The sequence below is a fragment of the Rhinolophus hipposideros genome, assembly GCF_964194185.1.
Source record: "Rhinolophus hipposideros genome assembly, chromosome: 23".
In the NCBI taxonomy this organism is placed as follows: Eukaryota; Metazoa; Chordata; class Mammalia; order Chiroptera; family Rhinolophidae; genus Rhinolophus; species Rhinolophus hipposideros.
In genome coordinates, this window is record NC_138069.1 from 33,966,597 (window position 1) to 33,989,492 (window position 22,896).

Genomic DNA, 22,896 nt, shown 5'->3' on the forward strand with positions numbered 1-22,896 from the left:
TGCTTCTTAATTAAAAAAAAAAAAAAAGAAAGAAAAGAAAAGAAATGAAAGAGAAAAATAGATTTAAATTTGACTTTGGTATAAAATATAATTGTCAGAAGGAGATGCTGCAGAAAGTTTTTTGAACAAGATTAATGCAATTCTATATTTATTATTCCTGCCTTAAGCATAAAATCCCAAACTCCACAATAATATGTACTGTATCAGAACACACTTTAATTCATCTATTTTGAGGTATTTCAAAGTTTTCTAAGTATGAGGATTAAAGTATGAATCTGATTCTAAACAAAGGTCTCAGAATTAAGAATCCAAACCATTTTCTTATCAGGCAGTTTAGATGTGGTATGGATAAACTTGGATTTGGCCCAGGATATCCCGTGAGGTTCCTATTACAAATGTTGTTTAATTAAGAATTAATTGACGGTCCAATAAAACACTAAAATGAACTAGATTTTCCAGTTTCCATTCCTCTTTTGAAACTTACTTGGGGTAATTATCTTGCCTATTATCTCCTTTCCTGAGGGTAGTTAGATTTTAATTTATTTTTTTCTTGTCAGCTGTATTAGATGGGATTCTTTCGGTTACAGGTAACATACATAATCAAACTAGCTTGTGTTGAAAGGAAAACAAGAAAAGAATAGAATTCACCAGGAAAATACAGGCCACCTCAGTCAAAGGTGAGGAAGGATAGTTTTTCCTCTAAAAAGAATGAGTAAAGAATGGGAGTGGTAGATAGGTGTCTGTGTCTCTGTGGTGCTATTAGCTCTTCTATCTCTAATTTCCCGTGGACATGTGCTCCCTTCCATCTCTACTCACTGACTCTCTCTGCTTTGGTGCCCTAGTTTTAGAGAAAAATACTTTCTTCACACCATGGAACCTCTTAATTGTAGTTGTAAATATGAGGTAGAGAGGATATGAATGACCCAGTTTGTGTGTGGTATTCACCTTCAATCCAGTGGGCTATGGCCAAGGCTGGTAATGAAAGAGTGCTGCTGTTACTCATTCAGCAGGAGACTTGGGGACAGGGGATATGGATAATAAGGAAGGGGGCAGGAGTGCATCTCTAGATAAAGCAGACAGAGACCCAGCAGGCACACAGAAATATTGTGTGCACTCACACTGGCAATGTTCAGTTGTCTGCATAGTTCAATTCTAAGAATTCCTTGAATTCCAAAAAAAATGTGCACTTACAGTCAAAAGTTACCCACATATGTATACCTCGTTCAAATCAATAATGCTTCCAGGGTTTTACGTTACATTATGAATTTTGTTATAGCATTACAATTTGATTCTGTAGAATTTAAGAGTACAGAAATCTGTTAACCTAAATTCCATAAGCACCTTTGATTATTTACAGATAACTGATATTCACAGATAAGTGATACATAAAGTAATCTTAAACAATTCTAAAACAATTATGAAAATTTGCCTTAAGGTCAATGGAAAAAGTATAATTGATGAAATAAGAAATGATAGAAATAATATACTGTTTGTTATATAGGGTAGGTAAAAAAGTCTTCTTTTGTTGTCTGGTTGGTTGGTTGGCTTGTTTGTTTGTTTTGTGGCTATCACTGATGCTCCAATTTTTTTTTAAGTTGAATACTTAAGAGGAGCTGGCATGGATCACCCATGCTTCGGTTGAACAAAACTTTCCATTTTTCCCTATGGGAAGGAGAAGAGCAAAAATCCAGTCTGGATTTGTTCAGCTCCCTCTTCACCTCCTGAGACAATCAAAATGCTTCCAGGATCTCAGCAACAGGCTGAATATTGCTAAATGAAAATGTCCACAGGATCCTTCTTTCTCATTTTAGCTGACAACCTTGAGGAGACAGCTCCTGTGAGAAAACCTCCCATAGACTGTCCAGTGAGTTTCTCATTCGAAGGGTTTTGTGTGTCAAAGGTGAATTTAGCTCTCGATAACAATAGTCTGATAATAGCCTTTGGATGATTGAATCAGAACTCATATCGCAGATGATGTCAGCTTCCCCAACTACTCAATTTAAATTTTTCATGAAGAAACAAGTGTTTTGTTTTGTTTTCTTTTTCCCTTTTAACATTAAGTGCCCTGAACCAAATGTACCTTGATGGCTTTATCTTAAAATACCATCAAAAAGCAAGGGGCTTCTTGCTCAGTAGTTGTCCAATGATAAGAGATACTTCTCAAAAATGAAATTCTAAGTCCTAGTAACAGGAAAGAATATGATTGTGTAGGGTACTTATTATTTTTTCTTTTCCTGACACCTGCAAATAATTCTAGATAGTATTTTTATCAAATTTGAATTAAGTATTTTACCCCTTTTTTTAAATAAACCTATTTAGTACCTGAAAATATCTTGACCTGTGGCTGACAGTTGCTCAGCTCGACTGATAATTGAAGAGTGTGGGATGATTCTGTGTGTGATGTGTACGGCATCTCAACTATAGCTATATCAGCAAGTGAAGGAAACATGAGGAAACATTTGGCTGTTGTGAAAAATTAAGTTACACGATCTAGAAAACGTAAATCCCCTAAATGGACTTCTGTTTCTAACCATGAGCAACCAACCACTTGATGGTATGTGAAAACAAATCTATCTTGACCAAAATTCCTGTCTTCTTAACACCATCTTGATGAGATAACTAAAAACAAAGCCAAGTTTGCTTGTATGTTGTGGGTAAGTTAGAAAAGATGATACAATTCAGGACAGCTCATTGCACAAGAAGAGGAATATATATAAGACCCTGTAAATTACATAGAATCACCAAGTTAGAAGGTCAAATGAACTTAAAAAGAAAAAAAGAAAAAACATAGTCAAAACTTCTTGCTTTTACAAATAAGAAAACTGAAAGGTGAAGGGATGGGGCAAATGACCCAGTACCATGCAACTTGCCTTTACTCGACTGTTTTCTCCTCTGTTCCATATTCTTTCAATTAATCCTGCTGTGGTTACATTTATATAAGGATCTGGGCAAAGTCAAAGCTCTAGAGCTCTCTGTATGAAAAATTGCCTTAGTTGTCTTGGATTATGTGTCTTTCTCATTTTGTTACAAATGGGAGTCGTGATACTATAAGTAATAAAATTCTCTTTCTTTCCAGTTGAAGTCATGTTTCCTTATAATGTTACTTCTTAATGTGAAGTCAGACTAACAGGACTTAAGGAAAACAAACAAACAAACAAATAAACAAACTTCTGGAGTATTTTAGATTTAAGTTATTTCCAAAATGTTGTATGGTACCTAAGCTTTACTTGACTTATTATTTTCTTTAATTACAATTCAGTAATATTAAAGTAGAGTCCTGATGATTATAAATGAACAAACTCAATCACCCTTGAGATGTATGAAAAGAAAATTTGATAAGCAAAATCATCTTGTCCTTATGGTGATCTTTTAACTTTTCTTTTAGTGACGCTATCATGAAAACACTAGTTTATCATTCAGTGTCTACAGTGTGTATGACAATTAAGGCAATAAACATGTATCTAATTCAAGTAAGCTAGCATTATAATGTAGTTACATTTTCTAGAACACTTTCCATGAGTTTTTTTTTTTTTTTTTCTTTTTTCTTTTAGGTAAATTCTTTCTTGAATAACTATATTATATTACTAAATATGTGTTCATTTCCCTAAATTGAAAAATTAAATAAAAGCTAATACTATAAAGTTGTGTGGCCATTCATTTGCAAGAATTGTAAACCTATTGATTGAAAAACAAGTATATATTACATTAGACATTTGAATCCATTATAGAGATTTTATACCCTAATCACTGATTTTTAAAAAATTAATTAGCATCTTATTAACATCAGCAACACTAGTTTTTATTAGTTTTAACATGCCTAAAAATTTATGAATCTTCATTAAAATTTATTTTTCTCACTGCCTAGAAAAAAATGATTGCAAAACTACCATGGCCTTTATATGGAGTCCTATAAGCCAGACAGACACAGGTCATCTCATTGTTGTGTCTGTTTTCAAATCAAAGCCTCCTGCAGATGTATTAAAGGAAAACAGTAATAAAATCCAAGTCTCATCACCTCAAATATACGAGTATACTGCTCCACTTGGAGTTTTTCTGTTTGAATTCTTAATTTAAAAAATCTTTTAATGAGAGACAGCCTGAATGTGAAGCTGTCAGTTCTACTCTTGTCCTTGATGCATACCACAGAAAAAGGAGAGATTTCACTTTTATAAGAAGCTCCAGTTTCTTGAGACATTTATATTCAAACATGACTCTCTCTTTCTCCTTCTTCCTTCTGGGAGAACAGCACTACTTTTCGAATGAAAAAGAAATAATAAAACACATCAGGAACAGCAGACCTCAGACCTAACGTTTCTCTCCTTGTCTTGGAATGTTATTTCCATATAGAAAGCTACTCTAATGGGACACTTGTAAATGGCAGGGAATTTAGCCTTTGTGGAGTCCTCTCCAGAAATTGGATTTTTGCTTAAGCAAACAGCAAACCATGCAGCGGGGGGAAAGCTATTTATTTGGCTGCCTGGTGAAGAATCTTACAAAAATACAATTCATTCTGCTCTGACCGTTGAGTCAATCGGTATACATTGGAAAACAAAATCCAGTTACTTATGTAAGATATCAGACAAGCTCTTTCACATAACTGTTAATGTCAAATACACTTTAGTGATGTTTTTCTTGATTACCCTTTTTTTTGACATCATGGCTCTTGCAGTTTACTCTCACTTTAAGGAAGAGTAAAAGGCTTAGACCATCTGCCAACTTCTACCCACTCTTTTGAGGGATTATTTAGAATCTTTGCTGTTCAAATACAAGCAAATGTATGCTGAGAAAAGTTAATCTTCGGTTTATGACAGTTAATAATTTCATTCAAAGTGCCTATGACAACACGTTTACCTTCTTAATCAGATTTCGTTTATAAAAGGTTCTTATGATCACTATGAGTAATGTTTCACAATCTTCTCATTTGCTTCATAATTTGCAACATCTTCCTACATACAGTGATGCTTTTCTTCTTTAAGCAAGTACCTCCCCTTCTGCAACCCCCCCCCCCCAAATATCTCTTGTAATGTCTTCAAAGTGGCGTTCTAAAGGATAAGAGGAAATATCTCTACTGAAGGATCTTTTTTAGGGATAAGAAAGATAAAGGCAATTCTTAAGAGGTGACAGACTTACTCAATTAGGCTTTGTGAATATTCGTTTAGTGAATACTTGGCTGACATTTTGATGTGTCCTTTGCAGTGAGTAAAGCTTCTTTCACTGTATTCCTCAGAAACAGCTTTCACACTAAATGATTTCCTCATTTCTACATACAAGTCTCATAGTTAAATATCAATAGGAAAGTAAATATGTCTCCCTAATATCTCCTTCTCCTTAGCTCCCAACGTATGAAAATGATGTTTCACTGCTACCAGCATTCTGCACAATGAGGGGGAATATAGAACAATGGCAGCTTTCTAGTCAAATCGTTTTTAATAGTCATTTTAAAAACCCATTTTTTTCATTCAAATGGTTGTATATGTTCATTGTAAATATGCAAAAACTGTAAAATGTATGCATTGAAATACAAGTTTATTTAACATTATTGCGAGAGCCATAGTTCAAATTGAATTAGAGAGAAACAGTTAGGCCTTTTCCTTTCTTAGTTTCCTCTTTCTTTCTTTGTCTCTACCTTCCTTCCTTCCTTCCTTCCTTCCTTCCTTCCTTCCTTCCTTCCTTCCTTCCTTCCTTCCTTCCTTCTTTCCTTCCTTCCTTCTTTCTTTCCTTCCTTCCCCCAAGCCTCTTTCATTCTCAACTTTTACAGTTGCTTATTAGATAGATCAAAGTGCAGAAATTATATTTACTGATTAAGTATCATCATTAGACTGGGTCTATCATTCTCACTATTTTAGATCTTTATGGGTCATATCTTCCAAATTGGGGTCATGTGCAAATTTAGCATAATCAGCATTGGATTAATGTCCTCATGCTACTGATCCAGAAAATGTTGAATGGTGAATGGATAAATTCATACGAACTTAGAAGTGAAGCTGTACACCGTGCCACTAGAGACTTCTCCATGTAGTCACCTATCCTTCATCAGGACTTCAAGATAGGGACTTAAAGCTAGTTTTAAATCCACCTAATGATATCGTTATCAAAGCCTGCTTCTTCATCATATGTTGTTAAAATATAATGTAATATGTTGTTAAATGCCTTCTCAACTCCAGATATCCTGTGTTTACATAATTTTCTATCAGTCTCATTCCACTACCAAAAAGTCCAGCAAGCTAGTCATGGTACAGGCATTTTGGTATTGGACATTATTTCTTACTTTCACACAGTGGATTTTAAGATCTCTGGCCCACAATTTATTTAATCCCACTTTTTTCATGTTTTAAAAATTATATATATATATATATATATATATATATATATATATATATATATATATGTGTGTGTGTATATATATACATATATTATATATTTATATATATTACATATAATTATATATATTATAAAATAAAAACCATATATATATGGTTTTTATTTTATAATATATATAATTATATGTAATATGATCTTCAGAGTATATATATATATATGTATACTCTGAAGATCATATATATATATATATCAGAGTATATATATATATGTATACTCTGAAGATCATATATATATATATATCAGAGTATATATATATATATATATATATATATATATATATATATATATATATATCTGCCAGCAATCACATTTGTAAATTCTTTAGGAACTGTGGAATGCAACTCATCTGTATATGAACTCATTTAGATAGGCTTTTTAAAATAATGTATTCACTTAATTGGGCTTCAATTATTGCTCCACATTTTCTACTCTGAAGATCATTTTCTTGACAATTAATATTGAGCAAAAATAGTATTTGATTATATTTTACCATTTGCACTTCATCAAGCATCAATTCTTTGCGTGGTTGTTGTTCCTATTCTAAATATGACAAAATTGCTGATTACTACTCTTAAAATTATTCACCAGGTTAATTCATCATAAGCTTTTGTTTTCCCATTACCATTTTTACAGTCCAGTCAACCATTTCTTTTCATTCCTGAAGGGCCTGATTCTTTGGCATATTGTTGTGGAGTTCTTTTCAATTAATTCCTGATGTCTTCTTCATTAGAAAGTTATCTTATTGTTCTGTTACATGTTAATTCTCTGTCTCTCAAAACTCTTGCAGTTGCGTCCTCATGTAAAAAATGGATTATGTCAATGTTTGTTTTTTTCTGTGATTTTACAAATTCAGATTTAAGTAGATTTGACTGTGACCAATTCCCTTACTTGAATATCATAACCTTAAGGTAACATGTTTCTTTGGTAATGGAAATTAAAGAAAAAACTTATTAGTGTACAGCTTAAGACCTGAATCAAATTCTTGGTGGATTCCCTATTACTTCTATGTTTAGGGACACATCATTCAATAACTGTGGGTCTCATTCCTCTCTCATTTGTAGAATAGGAATTAAAGTTACATCTAATGGATAACACAATATGGAAATGATCCTGTGACTCATAAATTAAGACAAAGATAAAAACGATAAAGAAAGGGAATGAAAGATGAAGAAAGAACTCCCCCTTACAATCTACTTTCCCAACTAGTGCTGCATCGCTGAGAATAGAAATTATAGTGATTTTCTCTATGTTCTAAAATGTGAATTGTTACTATCAATAATTTATTGTAAGTGCTGTTTTTATTAAAGTATCGCTATTTTTCTGGTTACCAAAATAGCGTACTCATTTTACAAAATGAATTTAGACACTTCAGAAATATAGCACATCGATATTTAAAGACCTGCATAACCTTACTCCCATAGACAATCATTAATTACTGCTAACAATCCCCACATTTTGTTAAATTTTTGCTCTATACCTTCGCTAATAAACATTCATAAATATGAGACAAAGTTTAGCAATGTGAGACCAAGTTGAGCAATGTGCTTGTTTGCTTTACTTAATGCATATGATGTATCTTTCCATATCATTTCTAATTGACATATTCATTCTTCTTAATAAGATTTACTGCTCTAGTGGAATGAAATTATGGATAACAAATATCTAGAAAGTTGTAGTATTCCATTTCACTGGCTCCTGCACCATCGCAATTAGTAGAATGTCCTATGATATATTCCAACAAAAATATATTTTCGAGATCTCTATCCTTTATTCTCATCTTTTTTTGATTCAACTGTATCCAGTTGCTAATAATCAACACATTGGACCAGCAAACAGCAAATGTTGTGTGTTTTTTTGTCTGTTTGATTGTTTTATATTGCAAACTAATACTTGAATAATTAACTTTGGATACTAACTTATGGCTCCCTAAGACTTTTTTCAACTAATCTCTATGTTTCATTGTGTGATGATAGCATAAGATGCAAGATGAGAGAGTGCGCACACCTCCTGCTAAAAGGAAAATATCTAATGGAAAATGACTGAGTTAATTTATCACCATATTGAGGTAGTTTCTTTCACAGCAGTGTAGCTCACCAATTCAAAGTTAGAAAGATACATTTATTCATCTGTAGCCTGCTCTGCCTTCAACCCTTCTACAATAAGTTGATTTTTGTTTTCTTTTGTACTTCAACAAGCCCTGCAACTTCAAAGTCTAAAGTTATTGGTCTCAGAGGCTCTGTTCATCCTCAGAGGTCAAAGATACTTCCACCTTGTCCAAGCTTGTAGGGATCAGCTTCCTTGTAGGATTCCATTGCTTTAATCTGTGATGGATTACTGGCCAAATCAGGATTTCCATGGAAGCACATTTGAGAGCTTTTCATTGTAAGAAGAAATGTTGGCAGGGTGTTCTTTAAAAACTAGTTATATATAGAAGGACGTATCCACCCTTGATAAAGTATGTAGTATTTTGTTGGCCTGTATAAATGTTATCTAATAATAATAGTGAAAGTGATTTCCATATATTTAGAGAGAAAATATGGTACAGATCATCATGCCTTGCTAGTGTTGATTGATACAGTGCAGTGTTACATAATACTGTGTTTCCCCAAAAATAAGACTTAGCCGGACAATCAGCTCTCATGCATCTTTTGGAGAAAAAAAAAATAAGACCCAGTATTATTTTAGCATAATATAAGACCAGGTATAATATAATATAATATAATATAATATAATATAATATAATATAATATAATATAATATAATATAATAATATAAGACCCGGTCTTATTTTACTATAAGACTGGGTCTTATATTAATTTTTGCTCCAAAAGGTGCATTAGAGCTGATTGTCCAGCTAGGTCTTATTTTCGACTATTACTTATTATTATTACTTATTATTACTTATTATAACTATTACTTATTATTCTCTATTAAATCACACCAACTCTCAAATGTCCTACATGGGCAGAGATTGCTAATTATTTTATACTAAAAAAAAAAAAAAAAAGATTTAGCCCATCTAGAATACATTTGTTTACTTTAAAAAAAATTTACTTTTAAAACATTGACGTTTTACTTGACTTTAAATCACATAATTTTCTTGTATAATTCTAGTATTGTTATGTTTTATTTTACTTTTCTGATGGTCTTTGATTTGTTTTTGGTAGAGCAGAAAACTTGCTTCTTTGTATATAACACTAGTTTGAAAAACAATAAAAAAATTAATTTCATTCATTTTTCATTGTTTTACATTAAGCATCCCCCTTGTAGATCCACGGATAAGTGGAATAAGAATAATGACAAAAATCTTGTTTCCTTTCCAGCTGTCCTTAAATCACTTATAATTCCACCTTATATGTTTGTTAGAGTGGTAGGAAGCCATGACCTGCTTTGTACTCTGATTGTAGTTAAAACAGAAACCATTTTCATCTCTCCAGACTGTCCAGCTGTGGTATGTAAGTACTGGTTCAATTAGAACTAAGTGATATTAACCAGAAGAGAAAGCGGACTTTATAAATTTAACCAAAGGGCAGGTGATGACTAATTCTTTGACTTCTTTCTCTCCCACTTGATACTGAATTGACTCAAGTGCATTATAGAAGAGGGAGGCAGTACTTTGGAATTGTCTTCCTTTAGGGAAGGTGAGGGTAAAAAAGGTAACAACATTCTCTAACCCCTGGAGTCAAAACTCATGATTTCGGCTGTCCTCCTCAACATCTGCTGGTGACTTGGGGAGAAATAAACCACAAGTGGTCCCTGAGGATGGCGTTTAATTTGAGGGCTGAATTTGTGAATAGCTGGTAGTATTCTGTTATCCATAGTATCAAAAATGAGAACGTATTTCTTTATAACTCTAAAGCATTTATGGAGAAATCCAAATTTAAATATGATACTTAAAAAAATGAAATGTTTCTAATGTAGTGAGTTATGTTTCTTTTCTCTTTCAACTAGTTGTCCCTGTTCTTTTCCATGGAAGTAAAACCATGTTCTGTGTTATACCTTAGCTTGTATGGCTGTATTCCCCTAAGCATCCAGAATATTCTCACTACACAATGTGCTTCAGGAAAAGGAGCTAGAAGTTACTAGGTAATGAGATGCTCTGTCAAATTATCTCAAGTCACTATTTCTCCAAACATGTTATGAAAGGGCAATTTGTGTTCTTTTAGATTTTGGATAGGTCAGTAGTTAGATTTGAATTAATAGTGATAACAATATTAGTGAGTATTTGTGGAGTAGTTAATACGTGCTGACCCTTTTTTCTAAGTATTGGACACATATTACCCCATTTGATCCTTACAGTAACTTTATATAGTTGATACTATTTTACATTTACATTTTGTAAGTGAGAGACTAAAACATTAAAACGTTTTTTTCCAAGACCGTGAGACTCGTTAATGAAGGATCTGAGATTCATATCCAGGGAATGTGATTCTAGATCCTAGATTCTTAACTACTGTATAGAGAGAGGCTTTTCTGACTACTCCATATAAAATAGTAATCACTCCCCCCATCGCACTATCATCATATTGACATTCTGCAGCCTCTCATCCTGCCTCTTTTTCTCCATAGCTATTAAAAGCTGCTGCTGGTGTGTGTGCGCGTGTGTGTGATAGTTTGTTTATATTAGCCTCCCTCTACTTGAAACTTGAGTATAAATTTCAGTGCCTGGCTTAAGTAGGGTCTCAATAAGTAGTTAAATACATTATGAATGTGAATCTATGGGGATTCCCAGCGGGGGTGAAACTGAGATGGTCAAAGGGAATTCAAAGCTGTAACTGTGGTGGACTTAGATAAGTACCTGTGATGTCTGGTAGTACACAAGCATTGTAGATAGTCTAAGAACTCCCTTTGCTTGCCCAAGATCTGAAGTTAATGATGACTTTTATCCTCGGTCTTTGCAATCTGTTTGGTCAAATCTAAAACTAGACAAATTCATCTCTATCTTGAAGAATTTCCTGTTATCAAAGGCTATACCTTCAGCCACAAGGACCTTTTGTTTTTTATTTTTTTATTTCTTTTTATTTCTGTACATTGAAGAAATCAGAGATTTAGTCTTCAGCGTTCCCTGGTTCTTCTTATTGAAGTCCTCCTTTGCCAATGGAATAGATTTGGGCCACTAGCATTCTTTCTTTGAGGAGTAACACTATTAGTTCATCTCCACAAAGCAGGCTAGAACATATCTGTGGCAAAAGACCAGGAGGATACAATCTTTGAGGCTACAGACTGAGAGATGGATCATAGTCAGTTACCATGCTTCCCATATTTCCTATTCAAGAGATCGATAGGCATTTGAGGAAAGACACAAGAAATTACCTTGGTCTATGTTCTCAAGAATGTCGGGCTTTACATTTTAAAAGAAGCTGTAAGCAATGTGTAAATTAATAACTCCATAATAGAATAGGAACTCCATAATTGACTAGAATAGTACTGAGCAACACTCAGTATAAAAAATTGTTTTGACTCAAGCACCCTTTTCCAAGGAAGTAAATTCCCTTAATTTGAGCAAGGCCTTGAAAAATGGCGTAGAAATCAATAGGTAAGCATGAGAAGGAAAGTATTCCAAGTGACAGAGAGAGAGAACATAGTATGAGCATGTGGACATCTATTGGCATTACTTACTTACCGATGCCTGCTTTCTCTTTAGACTATAATTTACATAAAGACAGAATCCTTCTTTGTTTGTTTATACCACTAAACTGGTCTTGTGTACATTACACAATTTAGATGTTTAATAAATAGCTGTTGAAAGAATTAATAAGGAAATGAACATTTGAAAAGTCTAAGGGAAATTTCAGGAAATTAAATAGACCTGTTCGACTGAAAGAGAGATAATTCATAATTAATAAAAATAACTTTTGTTGGGCCCTTATTATGTGTCAGGTACTGACCTAAACATTTCACATTTGTTAACTCTTCAGACCATCCCAGTGCAGTAGGTATTGTTGCTAGCTCCATTTTATGGCTGAGAAAAATGAAACAAGAAAGTGAATTAACCTCCACAGGTTCACACAGAAGTTACTAAAAAAGCAGTAATTCCAACTTTGTTGGCACACTCTGTACCTTTTATCCTATACCATTCCTTATCTTGTAGGTAAAGTTGTAACATGGCTTTGGAACATTTTTTGAAGGTCATTGGATACTAAGGTAAAATAACTTGAAGGGTTATTTGTAGTCTGCTTTTTTTATTATTTCAGTTTTATTGGAATACGATAGACAAATAGAAGTTGTGTGTACTTAAGGTGCAAAATTTGACATTTTGGCATATGTATGCATTGTGAAATGATCTAATATTAGTTGGTAATTTTATTTTAAAAATATTTCTCTTTTATGTTTGGGGAAGGAGGATTTGACAGAGTACGGTACAACAACAAATTTAGGTTTGTTTTTTTTATCACTCTCTATACAAAAACATCTTTGATACCTTTGATGGGTAGGTAGGTTGGTATTTTCAAAGATGCCTTCAGTATAAATTTTCCAAAAACATCTCAATTAAGAACAGACAAGTTTTCAATTCTGAAGGCTAGGTTTTGTGAATGTTATTGCATGCATATTTTCCTTATTAATTTGGTTTTCCCCAATCTACTGAGTAAGATATTTTCATCCACAAGTAATGGGTGTTTTTGTTTTCAAGACCTTGAGATCAGAAAACAAAAGACTGGCACTAAGTGAGCTAAAATGTAAACCTCTGATTTGTACATTAGTGCTACCATGGAGATATTTAGAGTCATAGGTAATTTTTAAAATCCAGATTTTAAAAGGAGAAGTTGAAGGAGAAGAAGGAGAAGGAGAAGGAGAAGGAGAAGGAGAAGGAGAAGGAGAAGGAGAAGGAGAAGGAGAAGGAGAAGAACAAGAAGAAGAAGAAGAAGAAGAAGAAGAAGAAACAAAGGAGAAAAGCATTATCAGTGAACATATGATTTGAGCACCCTTCTGAGCAGAGGATAAAATCAAATATTTTTAGAAAACATATCTTGTAATTGTCTCTCCTGGGTGATTTATTTTTAGTTATCCCTATGCACTTACTATATGGTACTGGTACCTGACCAATTATTAGTTTGAACATGGAGTGCCTCTTTTTAGCAAGCTATCAACCCTCTTGAAGCAAATTGTATCCCGTGGCTAAAATTTGACATGGTTCAGGAAACACATACATCGTATATTCTTCAGCGGCGGGTTGCTATTTCTCAGACCCCTTAGAGGCATTTACATCCTCAGTGTTTGAACCAAACTTTTTAGGGCTTGGATTCTTTGAAAACTTCAAATGCTCTGTGGTGTTATCAGACCAGTGGTGAAGCTGATCTGAAAGTCCACTATTAAAACTCCCCTCAAGGACATTTTCATTAGAACTTTGTACATGGGCAGTTCAAAAGATCCAGCTATTGATTTTTTGTTCAGGAGTCCTGTCTCCATTTTCATATTACGCAACTTTTTGACAGACTTTCAAAAACCACAAACTGTGGGCTGCCTGCAATTCCAGCCAGGATTTTATGCTGCCAACTTGATTTCCTCAGGACACATTCTTCTCCTGTCCTTGTCAACAAGGCAAAGAGAAGAGCCATCTTAGAAGATTTGCTAAAAAGCAGAAACAATTTCATAGCAATGGAAGAAGAAAATCAGACCTTACAATGCACAAAACAAAAATAAAAAATAATAAAATAATTCTCTTAAGTAAATAAGCTTTTTAACTGTAAGATTTTGTTGCTGCATTTATTTATCAGATAAACCCATAATCAAGAGAGTTTATCTCTTTTCGCCATTTATAATTTCATAAAACGAGTCAGGAACCAATGTATATAAATTGCAGCAAAGAGCCCCCAGCATATGTACTCAGCACAGATTGAATAGAATCATCTACTGGAGAGTAGGTGTCAGAGGCAGCTGTGGAGTTAATATCCGGGATACATATTGTATACCTATCTGCTAGTGCGAGGCGAAATAGGACTTACCTCCACATTAGTTCTGTTGCTTTTTGTGGCCTCTCAAAAGTGGCCGTTTCTAAATAGATAGAGAATTGAATCATGTAGTTGGTCATCATTCATAGTATGAACATTTTCTGACCCACCAGTTCATTCAGAATACAGCAATTTGTGGAGAGTGTGTTGAGTGCAGTTGTGAGATAGCTATGTGGAAGCCGTGAAATGGCAGTTTGCTCAGGTAGGACCTCACTGGCTTCAAACAGGCAGATATCATACAGAAACAGCTTTATGTATCAAAATGAAAAGCAAACTCCATAGGGAACCCTATATAATCCTTGTTTCACACATATGAGTAATATTACTATTACTTATTACTAGAGCTAGCTTTTTTCCCAAATGGTTACTATTGATACGCACTGTAAAATAGACTTCACCTGTATTATCAAAGTTAGTTCTCTTAACAAACCCTTGAAGTAGTTTGCATTAATATTCCCATTTGATGGATGAGGAAACAGTGGCTAAGAAAAAAATTTTTTCAAATGTCTCAATGTCTATCACTAGTACATTTTGAAAGTAAAACAAGGTGAAAGTTCTACTTGTAAAGAATTAGCTAGAGAATATGCAAGATCCAAAGACTGGCACAGCCAAAAAAGTGCTGGAATTCCAACTCCAATATAAGATCATGGTTATAATACTGTGTTCCACTAGGGGGCAACATAGACTCTCCATCTATTTGAGCCCATTTGTTCCCAAAATGTCTAAAAGACCCATAGAACAAAAAAGACCAGTAAAAATGCAAAAGCCAACTACTTCAATATTTAAAGTGAAAACCATAATTTATTAAGATATCAGTTGTTCCTTATTCCTAAAAAAATGTTACCTTATTTATCAATGATAAACAGTGCTTGTTCCTATTGATATTAGTGATTTAATTACATGTTTTATTTTTCTTTCCTGACCTCACTTCCCCACAAACTCAACATGCACTCTGCCATACAATGACAACCAGACAGTGAAACATGGTCTCATTTGGGTTTTCTTGTCAACCTTTTCAAGGAAGTGTTGGGAGTGCAGTAGGTTTACCTCACACAAAGCGCTGTATCCAAGGCCAATTTTAAAATGTCAGACCGTGAAGAGTTCCATGCTGCCACAATTCAGTATGCAAGTAGACACTGGTGAACACTCAGATGTGTCTCTTTTAGATCAATTGTAGAAAATGCACTGTTCCTATCAAAAGCTGTTAGCAAGTGCATGAACTTGACAGTACAGGGCAACAGTTTCCCATTGTGGGTGTAGGAATAAATGAAAAGTGTGTGAGGCTTGGTTTTCCTGATGCTTCTCTGTTTTGATCCTTTTGAACTCATTTTCATACTCCCCCTGCTGGACTTAATCAAGCCTAGACAAATGAGTTTGTGTGGGTACAGCATGTTGACCTGTGGATGACACATTTCATATCAAGTTGCCCAGGGGTTCTATTCCTTTATGCCTGGTTGAGTCGAATTCAGTCTTTGCAGACCAATAGTCATCTCACCCTTTTGGTATTGTATGCTGAAACTTATAAAAGAAGGGCTTCAATTCTGTCTTGTATGAATTAAGCAGTTTCAGTTCCGCTAAAATGCCAGAAACAAATTTTCTTGTAAAATGTTACAACGGGGATCAGATTTAAGAAATGTGTGCAATAATTAGTTTTGCCTTACTTTTGGGAAACAGAAATTTACACAGAGTCTATGAGAGAGAGAAAACCATGTGATTATTCAAGAGAAGCAGCATTCAGGATATTTGTCTTTTTCACTGCCTTAAATACATGCACATATATTTTTTCAGTGTTCAAAATAAAATAAACACAGAAATAGAGATTTCTTCAGAGTGTCTCAAAGAGATCATTCCTGGCTTCTGTATTGAAAGAGCACCACTTTCCTTTTTTATGTCTAGTAGTTGTTTTACATGATTCATGTTTTTTTTTAAATGTTTGCTTAGATAAGTTCTGACATAAATTGATTTTTTGTTTTGCTTACTTGTTTTTTGTTTGTTTTCTTGGACAAATTCTGGCCTTTTTTCTTTTTTTTTCCTTTATTTTTATGTTTTGTTGAGATATAACATTGTATTGATTTAGGCTGTACAATGTAATATTTGATATATGTCTGTAGTATGAAATGATTACCAAAATAAGTTTAGTAACCATTCATGACCTCGTATAGTTACAGTTTCTTTTCTGGTGGTGAAAACTTTTAGGATCTACTCTCATATCTTTCAAATATACAATACAGTATCGGTAACTATATCTGACATGCTTATAATGCATCCCCAGAACCTATTAATCTTATAAGTGGAAGTTTGTTTACCTTTGGTCACTTTCATCCATTTCTCTCACCTTCCGCTACCCATCTCTTGCAACCACCAACGTGTTGTTTGTTTCTCTGAGTTGTTTATTATTATTATTTATTCCACATATAAGTGAGATCATATAGTATTTTTCTTTCTCTGTCTGACTTTGCTTAGCATAATGTCCTCAAAGTCTATCTACTTTGTCACGAAGAGCAGGGTTTTCTTCTTTTTAATGGCTGTATATGTGTATGTATATTTAAGTCTGTCACTTTAAAAACATCTGTTAGAATTAAAATACTTCAAGAAAGTCATGTTGATTATGTAGAACTATTCTGTCACTTATCAATGCATGCATGTTTTTATCCTCTTATTAATCCTATCTCAAATTAGAATTTACAGTGATTTATTAAATACTTAACAAGTCACCAGAGATCTACTGTTGCAGGTACTTGGGTTACTACAATGAGCAAGACAGTCATCTTTCCTGTCTTCACCACGCTTAGACTCTATTATAAAAGACTAATGTTACACACATAACATCAAGTAACACCAAACGGAAGTGGAAATACATAATTGTGGGAACCCTCTATGGTGTGGAGATGCTCAGGGGTGGACTCCCTAAGAAAGTGATATTTTAGGTTGAGTCTTAGAGCAAGAATGCAAGTTAGACTAACTCAGGAAGGGACTTAGGAGTGCTCCAAGAAGATGGAAGAGCAGGTGACAATTAGCGACTACATGGACTTGTATCTACTTCAATTTTATGGAAAATTGTGTTAGCTATAAAATGCTAAGTCATATTGAATAAAGAAAGAAGTTGCATAAATTTGCTTATGGAACCATCTTTTTATAGAAAAAAAAGTTGTAAACCATCTATATATCCAATAGTATGAAGTAGACTAGAAAATTTGGGTATATTTTCTTTTTTTAAGGGTGGAGTTGGGGGGGAAGGGGAACAGGATTTTATTGGGGAACAGTGTGTACTTTCAGGACATTTTTCCAAGTCAAGTTGTTGTCCTTTCAATCTTAGTTGTGGAGGGCGCAGCTCAGTTCCATGTCCAGTTGCCATTGCTAGTTGCAAGGGGCACAACCCACCATCCCTTTCAGTAGTCAAACTGGCAACCTTGTGGTTGAGAGCCCACTGGCCCATGTGGGAATCGAACCGGCAGCCTTAGGAGTTAGGAGCATGGAGCTCTAACCGCCTGAGCCAACGGGCCAGTCCCAAATTTGGGTATATTCTCTTGATCAACCATTTCAGCCATTTAAGTAATTACATTAAGAACCATGAAGCCATATGGAAAATACCTATTACGTAATTTATGTGGAAACATGATATTGAGTCCCTCGTAATTATGAATATGCAAAATGGATATGAAAAACACTGCAAACATACTTAAAACTTTTTTGTGTTTGTGTTAAAAATGTGGATTCCTATGTCAAAAAATATTTATTTTCCAACTTTCCACAATGTGGTAATATAACTTTTTTAAAAATTATGAAAAAGAGAGGTAACCCTGGATAAAAGAAGTTCCACTTTAAAAATAATAAGAACCAAGCAAAGTAAATCACACTTTGAAATGAACAGTATGAAACAACTGTTCATAAACCAAGAATTTCAGTAAAAAGAGTAAAGCCTATCATGTTCTTTTTAATGAAGGCAAACGAAGGCACTTATTCTGTTTTACTGATGTAATAGAGCATCTCACAACATGGTAGAGCTGGAAGGTTACTTATGTTATTCTCACTCTATTGCCTCTGTGTAGATGAGGAAACTGAGAAGGGTGGTATGTACATACTTGAGTAGGCATGGTGAACCCGTATGTTGGGTTATTCAAGAGCCAGACACATTAAACAAAGGGATACCAAGCTATAAACTCATTCTCCTGTCCTCTTTGTGTTCATAATTTATAACAAGGATGATATAATGCTTAGCTCCTAACTTTCATTTCCTAGGCTCTTTTCACTTTCATTTCCATCATGGTTATAAAAATGCACAGGGTTTTTAGAACGCAAACTACGAATTTCCTGTTTGTCTAACTACCCTTTCTCCCATCATAGGACAAACTGACAATCTGTGCAGAGTGTTACAGATTTCTCACTGCCACAATAACAAATGGCTCTAAAAATGCCATACGAGTGTTCTTCCTGCTCCCCTTGTTGGGAACAAAACTGATACAGAAGGTTTGGGCTGTGAGTCAAGAAAATAGATAAACAAACTGAACTAACAGTTGGGAGTAGGATTAGAGAGAATGTTCCCCTGAGATTTCCTTTGTTAGGAGAATGGATAAGACTGCTAACGATGAAGGGAAATAAAGCTATTCACACACACAAAAAGACAAACTAAACATGTTGTCAGCAAATAGGGCAAGAGAGGAAATTGGGTTCAGTGGGAAAGGACAGTTTGTGTGTTTGTTTGTTTTATTTTTATTCCCCTTGAAAAGTATTGGCTCAGCTTGTATTTTTTTTCCCTTTTAAAATTATATGTTAATTTGGTTTACAGAGTAATTATTTATTCACGGCTTTCCCTAGAAATCTAGTTGTCGTTTATGGAATCACATATTGTTCAGACACGATTTTTCCTAACTTAGCCCATTTTGAGGCAGGTTAAATGAAGTGGGAAGTTGTCATTTACTGGTGAATCTAATAAGTCTGAGGGCCAAAAAAGATAATTTGAGCTCACAGGAACATTTTCTGCAAGATCCCTTTTGGAGTGATTGTTGCAATTTTTGTTTCTCTATTCATATTCAAATTGACTACCAATTAGTAAATTCATATAGGTAGTAAAATATAGAGAAATCAGTCAAATCAGATATTTGAAATCTTATAAATATCAAGACCACCAACTGGTAAATTAACATGTAAACCATGCTTTACAAATGACATTCTGACTCAATGAAGGCTTTTGTTTCCCATTCTCTAAAATAATGATATGGGATTGGATTATCTACAAGGTCTTTGTCATCCCTAAAGTTTGTAACTTTTTCAATTAGTACATATTTTTGACTACTGCCAGGGTAAGAAAATGGTTTAAAGAGCTAAACTGGGTTTCTCACACCAGAATTTGACATCTGCCTTCATAGCTGGCCTTACAGACAGGACCATTCTGCTAAATATATGATCAATGATGTTATATTTCAGACTAAAACCCTTTATTTTTAATTTAATCTTGTAGTTCACATAGTTTTAAATTAACATTTGCATATAAATATTCATAAATTATCTTTATTTTCTCCCCCTAAAAAAAGAGCAATTCACTCAAATACCAGTTAAAATATAATTTAAAACAATTGGGAGAAATGGGTGTTCTGATTCTTCAGTGAAACGCTGTAGAGTGTTATGAATTCATGTCAAAATTGTTAATATTTTAACCAAATGTGATTTTAAATATCAGATTAACACATTTCCATAACCATCTACAAGAGGTTGGAGAGGTCCTATACCCTAATTTATCACCAGAGTCCATGGTTCAATAAAGCTCCTGGAAACCACTAAAGACCAACTGGAAAATTGCCCCAAGGCCTTGTAAAGCGGCATCTTTACCAGCCGTGCTTTTTATTTTCTAAAAGGATTTTTTCCTTTTGGAAATAGTCTTCCCTATTTCAGGGAATGGAAGAGCACCCCTAAAAGTAGTTGGCAATGTTACATCTAAGCAGGAAGCCAAACATTTACCCTTTGAACTGGGACACTTTGTCACAGTGATGGGTGGATTAAATCAGGCATTAGGCTCTCAGTAGAGAATCTTTGTTTTGTATATAGAGGGCCAGAAAGTCAGCTTTGTTGATCGAAAAAATATATAAAATAATTTAGTATCCACATGGAGTATGGGTCATGTGTATGTGTGTGTATGTGACTTTTTTCCTCTTGATAATGTGGCAACTTGTACTTTGAAACTGAAAATGAATCCTGAGTTGTTAATATCCAATAGAGTGTTTTAATTCTGAAGCTAACAAAGGGAAGAGGAGAGTTAAGGTTTAAACTGTCTTTTGAGGATTTTATCCAAATCCCTCACCTTTCTACAATGTAGCTTTCAAAGTGTGAATATAATTAACGATTCTCCAAAATAATTTTCTTGCTGTTGCCTAAATTATCATCCATTTGCCACTTAAGTCTTACACATGATTCCTTGATCTTCTAATTGTCTTATCTTTCATACGATATTTCTTCAAGGAAGAAGCAGTTCGTTTTTATAGAATACTCATTGCTTGTCAGAATGATAGCTCATCACCATTTCTTGATGTATTTTCCTCAGTAAGATTGTTAAATTTATCCATCTCCTTTTTATTATATAGATCTATCACCTGTTTTAATTTAACAAGCTAAAGATGTGCCTCTTTCTCACTTTTAAAAATGTTATTTATTTATTCAAGTACCTCACACTTTCTTTTTTAATCAGCCAATATGTGAGGCACCTGAGTTAAGGTATAATCCTTTTGAAAATTAACATCTACTTCACAGCTAAAGTAAGGTAATGCCTTTCATAACAAGCCCTTGAATAAGCCAACACTGCTGGAAGTAGAACTCTGTGATACTACTTTGATATCCAGTTTTTTTCAATATGATCTTCTTTTGTTTGTTACCTTTTGTGTGTTCATAAGCTGGAAAGTTTTAAAGAGTTTTACTTTGTTCCCTGGCTTCTGATATGTCCTGATGATATGCTATGGAATAAGTCTTTTCCGATTTCACATAAAATGCATTTCCTTTGGTACTGACCATTTGTATCAATATTATTGTTGTTATTTTTATTTAATTTTCTTTATTCCAGTTTTAGTAGGAAGGTATTTTAGTTGGACAGTAGTTGTCCTTGTTAATCTCATTTCCTGGTGTCTTTTGTGGGGTTTTTGCTCCCTTATTTTCTGTCTGTCAGCTCTATTTTAGGGAGGTTTCCTCCTTTTATTTTTCTAAGCCTACTGTCTAATTTCTATTATATTTATACTATTAGTTTTATTTATATGAGCTGTTCTGTGTCCTCAGAATGTTCTTTTTTATATATTTGTTTTTTTATCCATATGCAACATTTTTTATTTGTGTTTCTGTAGGTAAATTGAATAGAGTGATTTGGAAGTAATTAGCTTCCTGTACATTATCTGTTTCTTCCAAGTTTCTTTGAATTATTTCGTTTTTCCTGTTTTTTTTGTGGATTTTTTATTTTTTTGGTTTCTTTTTTAATAGGATGTTTTGAGTTTTGATTATTGACCATTTATTCATATTTAGCAATGAGGAACTATATAATAAGTTGATTGTTCTGTGTGTAGGGATAAGCCTTGTTTACTGGTGGGGAGACATTGGCTGCTTTGTTGAGAGAATCCTGTAAGCTTTGGTATACAGAAATCATTCGTATGGGTCTTCTCAGTGTCCTCAGAGAGAAATACTATGATATGTTTCCTTGGGTGTAGGAGAGATGGCACTGCAGGTTCTGAGAGGACCCTGTGCTGTAGAGTCCTCCCCGTCAGACAGAGTCCCTCTTATGCTTTGGACTGACTGGGGCCAGAGCACCTTCAGGGAAGGCTGGATTGTAGAGAGATTCCTGATCCTGACTCTTGGACCTATTCTCTTTTTCTCTACTTTTCGGTGCTTTCCTAGCCCCACTCATGTGAGGTCAACTAGATATCTTGAGGAAATCCAGGTTTTAAGCTTATGGGGTCATCCCAGGGCCCCTGGCTGACCCCAATTCCAAAACGGCAACCTGGCAAGGGAATCACTCCTACTGACCAGCAAGATAGATAGATAGATAGATAGATAGATAGATAGATAGATAGATAGATAGATAGATAGATGAGATAGAGATAGAGATAGAGATAGAGATAGAGATAGAGATAGAGATAGAGATAGAGATAGAGATGCAGTGTTTCACCAAAAATAAGACCGGGTCTTATATTAATTTTTGCTCCAAAAGATGCATTGGGGCTTATGTTCAGGGGATGTCATTCTGAAAAATCATGCTAGGGCTTATTTTCTGCTTAGGTCTTATTTCAGGGAAAACACGGTATATATACCTATGTGTGTGTATATATATGTATGTATATTCATGTGAGTTTGCGCTGTTGGAATGGTGCCGGTCTCCTGATTTGGCTCATGTCAGACACAGGATAAGATCCAATGTCTAGGCTGTTTCTATTTCTAGGCTAGATATATTACTGACCTGTGACCTTGAGCTTGTGTGCTGCCCTATGCATTTCTTGATGCCTGTCTATGTTCCCAATATAGTACAACTTCTGTTCTACAGTACCCAGTGATGGAGTAGCAGGAGATGTGCTTTATTTTACTCACACTTTATCAGTGT